At 36.1% G+C, this 12,369-nt stretch overlaps 1 protein-coding gene across 12 annotated transcripts in view; it reads right to left on the bottom strand.

The window, feature by feature from the left end:
* LOC137237648 (uncharacterized) overlaps positions 1-5,968 on the bottom strand; it is a 548,551-nt gene extending 542,583 nt beyond the window's left edge. For 6 of the 12 annotated variants that reach the window (XM_067761533.1, XM_067761529.1, XM_067761530.1 and 3 more), the window contains exon 1: positions 5,360-5,968. The gene's annotated coding sequence lies outside the window, so the exon portion shown is untranslated. Of the gene's footprint in view, positions 1-5,338 lie in introns of all 12 variants that reach the window. The other 6 variants (XM_067761531.1, XM_067761537.1, XM_067761536.1 and 3 more) reach the window with 4 other exon arrangements.
* Between the last annotated feature and the right edge of the window lie 6,401 nt (positions 5,969-12,369).

Raw genomic sequence — 12,369 nt, 5'->3', positions numbered from 1 at the left:
GACTAATTTTTGTTTTCTAAATTGATCTAAAAAAAATTTTTTTTACCAACATTCAATTTTTTGTTGGGACCGTGGATATTTTTTATTTATTTTATTTTTTTTTAATTTTCAGCAAAAACTGCCCTGTACCCGAAAGAGTATATTATACTCACTGGTCGTAGATTAAATTTGTCCGTTATAGAAATAAAGTATATAGATCTACGATTTATTCAAAAAAATTGAGCAGAAGGTATAACCGATAGAATAAATAATAATTTGACTTTTAAATTTTTTTAAAAAGAAAGTATAGGGAAAATCCTAACACTTATCGCTGCCTTCGATATCCGCAAAAAAGATAATTTTTGGTGGCCCGCATTAAAATTGTGTCCCTCTACTAACGTCACATGGACAAATTTTGAGTCACTATAGATGTATACACATATACTTATCTACATATGTAGACCTAAAATAGCTTAAAACTTATGAAAATATCTTTAAGGAAGTATTCTGTTCATTGTTTCATTCCTACATATCTATGTAGTAAAGTAATGCATAGCAGGAGGTCAACAAGAAATGAAATTGGTTGGCTGCGTATATGAAGCATGCGGAAAATTTTAAGAAGGAAGAGAATAAACAAAGCAAAAAAACTGTAAATGTGTTAAGAGTCAGCGCGTGGCATTCCAGATATATGAAGTGAAGAATATGAACTGTATATAATCTTTATATATCTAAGCTTTTAATTTATGTCAACTGCTGATGTACCTTACACGTATTCACATACATAATGTTTGCAGAAATATAAGTCACATGCTGAAAAGAACTTCAACTCTAAAAAATTAAAAGAAAGTAATAGTTTGCCATAGAAATTTTGTGCGAAATAAAGCATACCAATTTTTTTTTAACCAAGAAAGTATCCACGCACTTGTATAAGACATGCTTCCATGGTTTTATAGAATAAATATATGTGGCGAAAGTAGAATAAGTTTTGTTTTTTTATTGTATAAGTTGGGAAACAACGTGACATCAGAATAGAAAAGGCAACAGATCTTTGCATTGTACCTTGTTAATCTGTTCAAAGACTTTTCTTCCAGGAGTTGGACTCGAGCCCGCACTCGTGCGATAGTTGAGTTGTTACAAACACATTCAGCCAAAGCCATGCCTTTGTTGTTGTGCAATTTTTCTCAGTTGCTTTCTTTGCACAGTTTTATTCTTTGAACGCTGCATACTTTGTATATCTGCTTGTACCAAAACTATGCATTTGTTTGCGGCTCATTTCTAAGAACTGGTTTGCTTTGTTCAATTTATAGAAATGCAATGAATAAAGCAATATTTTCTATTTATTTTCTTACGCGAAGATTGCTCTTTATTGGTTTTTAAGTATGAAAACATGTTTTAAATTTAAATTAATTTTCAACGTTTGCGGATTGATAGTTACTAACAACGCTTTACAGCAAAAGTGCAGCTTTTTCATGCAACAGTTACAATGGCGTACCTTCAGAAAAAATTATTTTCGAACTTTAAATTTTTTAGTCCGAAAAAAATTATGAAATCTGGACTTATATTTTATAAGTTAGAAAATGAAATTCAGTAGGATCTTTTATTTTTTAATAATAATATGAGAATTGGTTTTGGTTTTTCGATGACAAATTTATAGTATGTAGAAAGAATAAATTTAAGGCGTGATAACCTCCGATGAAATTTTAGGCCGAGCTTCTCTTCCAAATTGCGTAGTGATCCTTTAAATTTTCCTAAAAATTGGCTTGACGGGATCTACTTGTTTTATGAAGACTTCGAACGGCATTTGCAAGACAGGTGGGTTGTCACTGATGGCTTTTCATGACAGAAATATACTTACAAAGAATGCTAAACATCGCCGTGGGGCGACCCCCTTAAAAAAATATTCTTATATTTAAAAACTTGTTTCTAAAATCTTAATAATGTTGCTTTGTCCGAGGCATGAACCTGGAATACATCGCGGCCGGCCGGGGGTATTAGTAACAAACATTTTGAAGTGTGCATATAGGTTTCAAATGCAGATACTTACGGGGTTGATGGGTAAAAAACTCATTTAACTTGGGTAAGCCGCTCCTTAGTTATAGGGCCGGAATTTTATTTTGTCCTTAAAAAATGAAAAGTTGGAATCTTTCCCGATTCCCTGATCCCATCCACTTTCACCTAGGATAATTTCATGACTAGAACTTTTACCCGAGCGGGTTAGGGGTTAGAATATGACCGCGATAGGAATGCTTGTCGTAAGAGGCGATTAAAATATCAAATAGATTCAAGGGGTTGTGTATCACAACCCTTTCAAAGGGTTGCCAGCGCAATACATAACTTCTCCAACCCAATTGTCAACCTCACCTAGGTTAGGTGGTAGCTGCCCTGATAAGGATAGATCACTTTGACAACACGAAGGTTCATTGTGGTACCACATACATCAAAAATAACGGTGACGTAGATCTAGCTAGTTAGAGAATCGTTGGGTAGCAACGATAAAGCTCGGATTGGTACCGATCTCAACTTTGGATAAATCCTCGGGAGATCCAAGTGAGTCGCGACCAAAGAACGTTCGTAGCAGAATGGAGTTTCCAGTATATTGAGACGTACTGCATGGATACCCATGGCACAATGCCCTGTAAAAACCCCAATGACCATTGATAGGTCAGCCTTAGTGAACCCAATTATTTCAGCAGACCTACTGCCATCCTTTCGGCTAGAAATATCTTGCAACCCTGCAAGACGTTATGTCCGCCCTACATTAGCTGAGCTGACTCGAGGACCAGCTATGGAGGAGAAATCCACAGGTGGCCAGTGGAATCCCGAAATGCCTACAGCTATCTACATCCGGTTCAGTTGTACAGATACGGGCTAAGAGATCCACTTTACAGTTACCCGGGATATCACTATGGCCCAGGAGCAAGATAATCTTAATTGTAAAATAATTCGATGCAATCGCAAGCGATGTCAGGCACTCCCAGACCACGCTCGATCGCACTTTAGTTGAGCTCATGGCCTTGAAAGCCGCTTGGCTATCAGAGCAGATGTTAAATTCCCTAACTTTTGTAGCACTAGATAGCATTTCATCCACCGCATCCTTAATCGCAGCAACTTCCGCTTGGAATACACTGCAGTGATTAGCCAACTTAAACTTGCGGCTTACATTTAGCTCTTGCACTTAAGGATTAGGCGGTGCGTGAGTGATCGCAACAATTGGATCGGGTGAAGCAATGCTACAAACCAACAAAAACGAAAACTTTGAAAAATTTTCCTAATTAAGGTATAAAAAATCAGCTTTCGCCTCCTGATGACGTGTTGTTTTAATTTTTCATCAAACATTTCCTTTAATAATTAAAATTAAAATCTATCTATGTATATCGCTTAACGCAATCATTTTATTGATTGTAAAATACTAAAATTTAAGGAGCATAGACCGCCAGTTCAACCTAATCTAATTTAACCTGTCTCGTTTTTGGTTTTAAGCTTATCTAAGAGTTATTTTACATATTTTTTACAAGTTTCCCTAGTTTGTCCTAAACTAATTTAATTTAAGAAATTCCTATTTAAATTTAAAGAGTTTTAATTTAAAACAAAATATGCAAAAACAATCCCATACAAATTTCCACCTCCAAAGGTTATTACAGTATAATTACCGAATTTTTATGTACGAACTTTTCTAATATACAAGTATCATGTGTTCACAAAGTCAGATACTATCCCAACATTTGTTGAAATAAATAGAGATTAAGACAGGAACAAACAAATCAGATACTATCTCGAAATTTGTTAAAGTAACTACAGGTTAAAACAGGAGTAACCGAATCCTACACAACGTTCCACCTGTAAAGAATTTTTCAGCATAGTTACCGAATTTTCTTGGATAGTATTGCAGTTTAGGAGCCCCACCCTAAAATTGGGCCAAGATTTTCGAGTGGGGTATGAAAAGACGCATACTTACGTCTAGATTAAGAATCCGAAAGCGGAAGTTAACTTTTTTCACCCGTTTAAAAGTTATCGGCTAAAAACAGGTTTGTGTGATACATATTGTTCCCGCACGTTTACAATCTTCTATATTTATATTTAGTATATTAATATAATCTAAAAAAAAAAAAAAAAAAAATTACTGTTCAAATAAAAACACATGAATGTGAACAGTGTTGCCAGCCCAGCAACGATAGAAATTACCTTTGTTGTTCTCTGTTAGGATTAATATAAGGCGGTGGCGGCTCAACATAAATTTAAATAAACATACAATTACATTGTTTTTGTAATTTATTGATTATTTTGCTATTTAATATATTAAAAAAAAAAAAGAGAAAACGTATATTTAACCAAATAAAGTGATGCTGGTATATATTTGGAATTTTCATTTTTATTTAGGCGCAGTCTTTTATCATCTTCTCTTCCCTTTTCTTCTCTTTTCCACCCTTTCATTCTCTTCTTTTCCCTTTCCTTCTCTTCTCTTCACTCCCCTTCTGTTCCCTTCCTGTCCTTCTCTCCTCTTCTCTTCGCTACCCCTCTCGGTTAAATCGTATCATTAAGTATAGAAATTTGGAATGAAAATTTGCGCTTTTTCGTTAAATGAAAAAATGTCTTTAATTCTTTTCATTTCGCACCATAAAACATAAATTTTCGCCTGTAAGGTTTTTTTAAGTTTAATGTATAGATTTTTGGCTGCGCCGCTTGGCTTCGATAATTTAAAAACTTATCTCTTTAAATGTGTATATTAAATTGCAAGTTCTTCAACAAAAGCAAAACCATAGAGCATGGATGTTTATCTCAATTTATGTCGAGCCGCCACCACCTTGCATTGTTCCGACTAGAGAAAAGCATAAGTAATTTTTATTGTTGCTGAGCTGGCATCACTATTCACCTCCATTCGTGTGTGTTCATGTGTTTAACTGCAACAAAGAAATAGGGGAGTTCTTTGATATTTAGGTTTCCTTAATAAGAATAAATAAGTGAAATTCAAAGTTATTTTTTCATTAATTCATGTATATCAAATAACATTAATATACCAAATATCGGAATTAAGTTGATTCATGTGCCTAGAGTAACGTAATTGTGCCGGAACAAAACATGCCCAATGGAACAGTTTTTCGCGGATAACTTTTAAACGGATTCCTGATCTAGACGTGAATATGCGTGGGGCCCCTAAACTGCACAATTACCTTTTCTTGTTCGATTATGTCCAAGCAGATACTATCTCGCCATTTGTTGAAATAATTACAGGTTAAAACAGGAATAACCAATCCTATCAAACTTTGTAGCTACCAAATAATTTTGCAGCATAGTTACCAAATTTTCATGTGCGATCTTGTCTCATATACAAATAACATCTCTCCACAAAATATATACTTACACACAAAGAAAAAATATTTACTTTTCTTAAGCAGCTTCCACGTAATCCCGGCAATTCAGCAATCTTAAAGTGACGTTAACAAATTACACGCCACACACACACACTTACACTTGTTAATATGTATGTACGTATATTTGTTAAATTTATGGTCTAGGGAAATGGCTTCACTTTAAACGTAAACATTAAAGCAAGCTGAAACTTGAAAAAAAATAAATTTTTTCACTTATCAATATGTGCTAAAATCCGTTTTTACACATTTATAATTACAGCATTCTATAAAGCATGCAATAACATATGTACAAAGAGAAAACATTCTTCAATAAATTTTCAATTAGCATAATAAACTCACTAATAAAATTTTTTTGCAAATTTTTTTTTATTTAAATCGCACAACGCTTGTTTAGTACATTCCACTACTAACACTCTATTTTGTATTTAACTGCAAAATCGTACAACTTATATTCACTTAAAAAAAATTCTCCGACCGTCAAATTCAACGTCCATCACGCATCTACTGGCAAATTCGGCAACATTTTCTCTAATATGCCCTATGCTATACGAAATTGTCAAGCAAACGACGAGCATCATACGTAACGAACTCAATCATGCACACACCTGCACGCAAAAGGATATACAACAAACTGACCGAGTTGTATAAGAATTTAATCTACAACACACACGACGAATACTCCGTCACATGGAGAATGTCAATAATTTTTATCCCCGCTGTGGTCGTTTTTTGCTAAAAGTGCGATTTATTGAGGTTGGTTCGGTTGTAGCAAACTTCGTGGTGTTTGAGCAAAACGAGCGCAAGAGGAATTTGCTCATGAAATCAAGTTGGAGAAAGTGTTTGTGTAAGTACGTTAGAGAGTTTCTTTTGAGTTAGCGTTGCTCCTGGTTGAGCGAATGAGTAAACTGAGTATAACAGTTTTAATTTATGAGTTGATTTCTTATCACTTGAATATACCCAATGCTTGTTAGTAGGGTACATAACGCCAACTAGTGGCACGCAAGTTGGAAGAGCAGCTCGACATTAATCTCCTCGGAGGTAAACCGCACCAATTGATTATTTATAAACCTAGAAAACAATCTGAAGCCAATACGTAAGTCACCGCGGGAGCGAGTCCGGAATAGAAATAAAATTTGGTCCCCAATAAGAAGCAAAACCGGATACCTAAACTGAATCCGATGCCAAAACTGAATCAGATGCCAAAACTGAATCCGAATCCAGATCAGAAAATTAAACCGGTACTGGGACCAAATTCAAAACTAGCACAAACGGAACCCGAAGTCTTATATGAATCTGGTACCGATACCGGGGTCGAACGCAAAGCTAATCAAGTTGGACAACACTTGAAAATTTAACCCCGAATAGAAACCCAATCCGAATCAGAACATTGAACTGGTACCAGTCCGAAACTAAATTTAAAAGGACAAAAATTTAAATGGGAACCGATACCTAAAACGAATGGAGATCCGAAACTTGATCCGGAAACGAAACCGAAACCAAAACTAACCCAAAAATAACCGGGAACCGCAACCGAAACCGAATCCGTAGCCGAAATCGGAATCGATACCGGGATCAAAATCGGAACCGAAACATGGTCTAATCTAACCCGAGTCGGAAACCGCAACTGTGGTCAAAACAAGACTGAACCAGGGCAGAAATAAGACCCAAACCAGATTCAAAATCTGGCAATGTCAAGAATGGGCAGCAAGGCGGGCCTGGATATAAACCCAAGTTAAAAATTAAACTTTTAAAACCCAAAATCGAACTTTTAAAACCCAAAATCGAAGCCATAATATGCACTAAACTTCAGATCAAAATTTAAATTTATGCGCAATCTGAGACCAAAATTATGTCTTTATAGTAGCAAATTATCAAATAAAAGCACCGCACAGAAATTCATAACGACCATCCTTGAGTCTATTCAATAGTTTAGTTGTTTATAAGCTCTGTTGAAACAAGACAACCGTTCAATCTTTGGCCGATCTGGACAGAAGCTTTCAGTTAGCATACAAAGTTGCCTGTCATATTTCAAGAAGCAAAAAGACTTTCCCTCCATGCTAGAATAAAAACCTTAGCGATATATGGTCTAATATCACAAAGGTTTTGGACATATTCCGTTCAATAGGTGACTTTCAGGACTATAGGACATCCATTTGGGAATATAGTAAAAGTTGTAGCAAAAAATTATTAAAATACGATTTTTGTCAAACGTATTAATTAAACACGGATAGGATTGACAGCTAAAACCCTGGACATCCTTATAGATGCTTACTTTTCGTATGACCCCGTAGAAGTAGCGAAAATAACAGACACGCTACACGAGGTAGCAACTGCTGTGCTAATAGGAAAATTTTTAGCAGAATCATAAACATGCTGTGGCAGTAAACAAAGTGGAAAAGAAAATTCATCAGCTGGCCGAAGATTGCACTAGGGAATTACTTTCTTTCCACAGCCCAACATACGTAACCACAAAAACAGCCCTACATCAGGTGGCCGTGAAAGCGATAGAATCATCCAACAGAAGGGCAGTAGTGAAGGAAAAGTGAGGAATTAGATCTCGTCCCTTCTCCTTAACCACCAAATATCAGGCGAGCAAGGAGGAGTGAAAAGGAGTAATAAGAAGGAGGATATGTAGAGAGACATCATAAGGTAGGGTGATTTTAACTTTGCTTCGCATATTTCTATGAATGATATTCAAACAAACTCGACGCAGATGGTGTGAATACTGTGCTGGGTGCTGCCGAATCAGCAACCCTGGTCAGGTCCATTCCCTACCGTCAGGGATATGACCTTAAGCTTAATCTAGAGACGGATCTTCTACTCTTCGCGAAGAACAAAAGACTACCTACATTTAAACAACTAAAGGTAAAAAGTCAACAAGAAGCTCTGTAAAATGTACAAAGTAAAAGCGAGTAACAATCGATTATAAACTAAACTGGAAAACGTACATCCCTCTCTACGCCTGTTAGTCAACGTGCGGTAAAAAATGGTATTTCAGGCAAAAAATGGTACAGTGGATGCAACAGGCAGTGATTCCGAAACTTTTAACATTGTAGTAAAATGAACCCATAACCACAATTCGAGAAATTTGTTAGTTGGATTTGTTTAGAATATGTAGCAAGCGTACTCTAAAAATGTACATTTCATACATTTAAGGGCATAAGAATCCAACGCGATAAAGTCGAATATCGTGCGGATGTGTCGAGCATCGCTGGCGTTCATAAGGCATCTTAATGTATCTTTTTGCTGTGTTCCATGGCACATCGTCATTGAATTATTTTGCAGGTAAGGTGACCCGGTAAGATTCCCAAATGTATACTAGTGATACGGACAGCTCCATACCCTGGGCTATTTCCTGAGGAAGGAAGGTCCTTATAGCCATGCTTGGATAGAAAAGCAACTAGCTTTCTTCACAAAGTAAGCAAATCTGCAGTAAGGGTACTTCGGATTTTTGGGCCGGAAGGTTTTCGACAGTCTTGCAGAGGTTGGGAAAGTTTATATTTTACTCCTACCTCCATTCAACAGAGGAAAAAAATGGTTCATTGAGGAGCACTTGAAAGTAAGAAGAAAAGCTTGTTGAAAGTAATGTAATTTTATTTGTAGTTTGGATTCCTCTACTAACAATTTTTTCATAACACCAGTCACTCTTCTAATATTCTCCAATTTCAGCATTTGGTGCATATTTGTTTCTCTTAAAAACAAACAAATTTGCGCTATTGTTGTCAGTTGTTGCTTATCCTTTACAATTCTATTGTTTGAGTTGAATTTTTATTAGTTGACGCGACGCTTTTGAGATATTCATTTCACATTGTCATTCACTTGCTAGACAACTTGCACAAGACGTCAGAAGACGTTTTTTGCATAATTTACAAGCATTCGGTGGAAAGGTGTTGCAACCACAAGAATAACAGGAAATATTGCATCGTAACAAGGGTGATGAGTGCTGAGGGTGAAGACCTTAAATTCCACAACAATTCTCACACAAAAATACAGTTTTGTTTATATTATTAGCATACTCACATGACAGGATCTATTGCCCAACCAGGTTGTTGACATTTTGTGTCAATTTCGCTTCTTCCATTACACACTTCATAATAACAAACTTCGCCATCTACATCGGTACATGGTTTTTCTTTTCTTTTTTTTTTTGTGCCCATCTGCTGCTATTCAAATTGGAGCTACTTTAAAAAACAACAAACAGTTGAACATGTTTATATGTAAGCATGTTTATTTATTGTTCTCTCAGCGCATGCGCATATATATGTGCATTTTTAAAGTTTCCACGACTATACTGGGAAAAGTTATTTGAGAACAAATCCTTGTTGTTCATTGTACACAATGATGCAAATTTAAAGAAAGGATTTCTAATCAATCATTTGAAATTAGCGAGAAATTTCTATATATTATATAGAATTTCTAAACACTGCAAATTTCTTCATAGTGCTATCTTTAGTCCTAAACATAAGACCCCTAAAATGAAAAGCCATATGATATACATACTCATGAATGCAGAGGCTTATATCTACAAGAAAAACCAAAAACGGTGTTGCAAGTGTCTGCTCAAGTTTCCAAGAAGAGAGCGACTTCGCTTCCAAGTACTAACCCTACCTCATATTTCGATCATTTCGTCACGCTCTACGGCCGGTGTGACATTTTTAACATGCTTATATTAGATTCACTTGCATGTATGCTTGTTTGCAACTTTCTAGGTTAGCCGCGCAAAGCAGATTTAAATCCATTTAGCGGCAATTATTGAAGACTTTCGACAGTGGTTAAATAACTCGGTACAAAACTAGTTGTGCTTAAAAGCGGAGAAACGAACCTCTGTGCTACGGTGCTATCAATATCAAATATACAAGTGGATTGCAGATATTGAAACGGCCCCATATTTGCGTGATTTTTAGTTTTTGTAACCAGCTGTACTGGTACACAGAGTATTATAACTTTGATTGGATAGGGGTTGGTTGTACAGGTATAAAGTAATCGAGATAGATATAGACTTCCATTTATCAAAATCCGTACATCTGTCCGTCAATATGATAACTTGAGTAAATATTTAAATATCTTCCCCAATTTTGGTACACGAGCTTATCTGGACCCAGAATATATTGGTATTGAAAATGAGCGAAATCGGATGATAACCACGCGCACTTTTTATATATATAACATTTTGGAAAACACAAAAAACCTGATTATTTAGTAAATAATAGACCTACAATGTTGAAATTTGACGCGTGGACTGATATTGAGACTCTTGATAAAAATTTAAAAAAAAAAATTTAAAATGGGTGTAGGAAAAACCACAATTTTTTTTTTTTTTTAATGGGCGCATCACCGCCCCTGTTATGACTAAGCAATTTTCTATGTTTCGGGAGCCACAACTCGAAGAAAAATTAGTTCAGAACAGAACCATACGTATATGTATTATTGCGCAGCCTTGTGACACTATTAAGCACACAAAACAAACAACAACAGCATTTCAAGTGCACAGCTGGGTATATAATGGTCGGTTTCACCCAAACTTGGACTTCCTTACTTACTTTAAACTATATTTATTTCAAATCAAGTGTCCGAACTTATGAACCGACAGATGCAGATAATGACTTCTTCTATTATAAATTTTCATTTGAATGTTGCCCCTTTCAGGGTAAGAAATTTGTATTGTGGAAACGAAAAATTTATTATCCACATTTAGTCTTTCTTAAGGTTAGGTAAAGTTGAGAGGGCGCGCACGGGAACTTCCCACATTTCCACTCGGGAACATTTTTGTCTATTGTGAATTATGCCCTCGCTGAGTGCCGTGTGGCAGCACAATCATCCAGCCCTATAATTTCTTAGTAGTACCGAACGAACCACCTAATTTCTCTGATAAGGCGAAGGACTGTCAAAAAACCACCCATTTCAGAGATTCTCCTCGATAAATTTATTATCCATCAGAGATGCATGACTAAGTCGGAGCTTCTCTTGGCAAAACGATCATCAGCAATATCACGTTCTAGAATAAGAAAACCCAAAAAACTATTTCTTGTAAAAAAAACGAATTCAGATAAAAATTAACAGTTTTTTGTATGTGCGCAACCAATGCGTCTTAGTGTCTAATAAGACGGTCATCTTATAGCTTTCAAAATACGCACATCAATCTGCACAGCACAGAAAGAAAACAGAATATCCCGAGAAAAGGGGATTTTCCGGTTAGTGGTGTTTTATTTCTGTGGGCACCACCGCCTCCGTGGATGCATTGTTCCATGACAGCTCCTCTATCACTCAGGTTGTAACACTGACTCAATCGGTAGATATCGCCCATTCCACGACACAGCTAGCCTTGCGATGCCTATTTTTGACTTACAGCTTGTGAATCAGCCATTGCAGAACTGATATACTACCTTTTTTGGCACTGTACTTTATTGATTCGTGGAATGGGCGATATCTACCGATTGAGCCAGTGTTACTACCTGAGTGGTAGAGGAGCTGTAAGGGGATAATTGGTACGCTCTACATCGGAATTTATTTTGTTCAGTTATCTAACCCAAAACCTTTTTCAAGTACATCCTATCTTAGATTTCTATTCAACAACGCCCCAGTTCCAAAAAAGGTTGAAGAATGCTCCAATATGGAATTTACTTCAGTTTAAAATATATGGATTTTTAACTGGTCTAGAGCGTTTTTGAAACACGTTGTCGTATAGGCCACGCTTCAACTGATTTGTGATCCATGATAGACCTTTATTCAATAAGATTTAGAAACACGCAAACTTTGAAAAATATTCTAAATTAAAAAGTTCTTTTGATATAGGTTGTTTTTCGAGAGCTCGCTGATATAGAGAAGCTGCAGCTAAGGTAGCGCGGCAATCGACTCTGATTACTAAACTTTGAACATGAAGAATATCTCTGTTTGAATCTGAAGACTAATCTATCTGGGCTTTTCAAGTTTTCCATCTGGCGCCTTCCTGTCGTGCGATTTCTTTAGCCTACCACTGGAGAAAAATATGTTATATACTATACTATTTAAATAGCATGCTACG

Source organism: Eurosta solidaginis, chromosome 1 (genome assembly GCF_040869045.1).
Source record: "Eurosta solidaginis isolate ZX-2024a chromosome 1, ASM4086904v1, whole genome shotgun sequence".
In the NCBI taxonomy this organism is placed as follows: Eukaryota; Metazoa; Arthropoda; class Insecta; order Diptera; family Tephritidae; genus Eurosta; species Eurosta solidaginis.
Note: the sequence above shows the minus strand (reverse complement) of the source record. Positions and strands in the feature narration are given on the sequence as shown.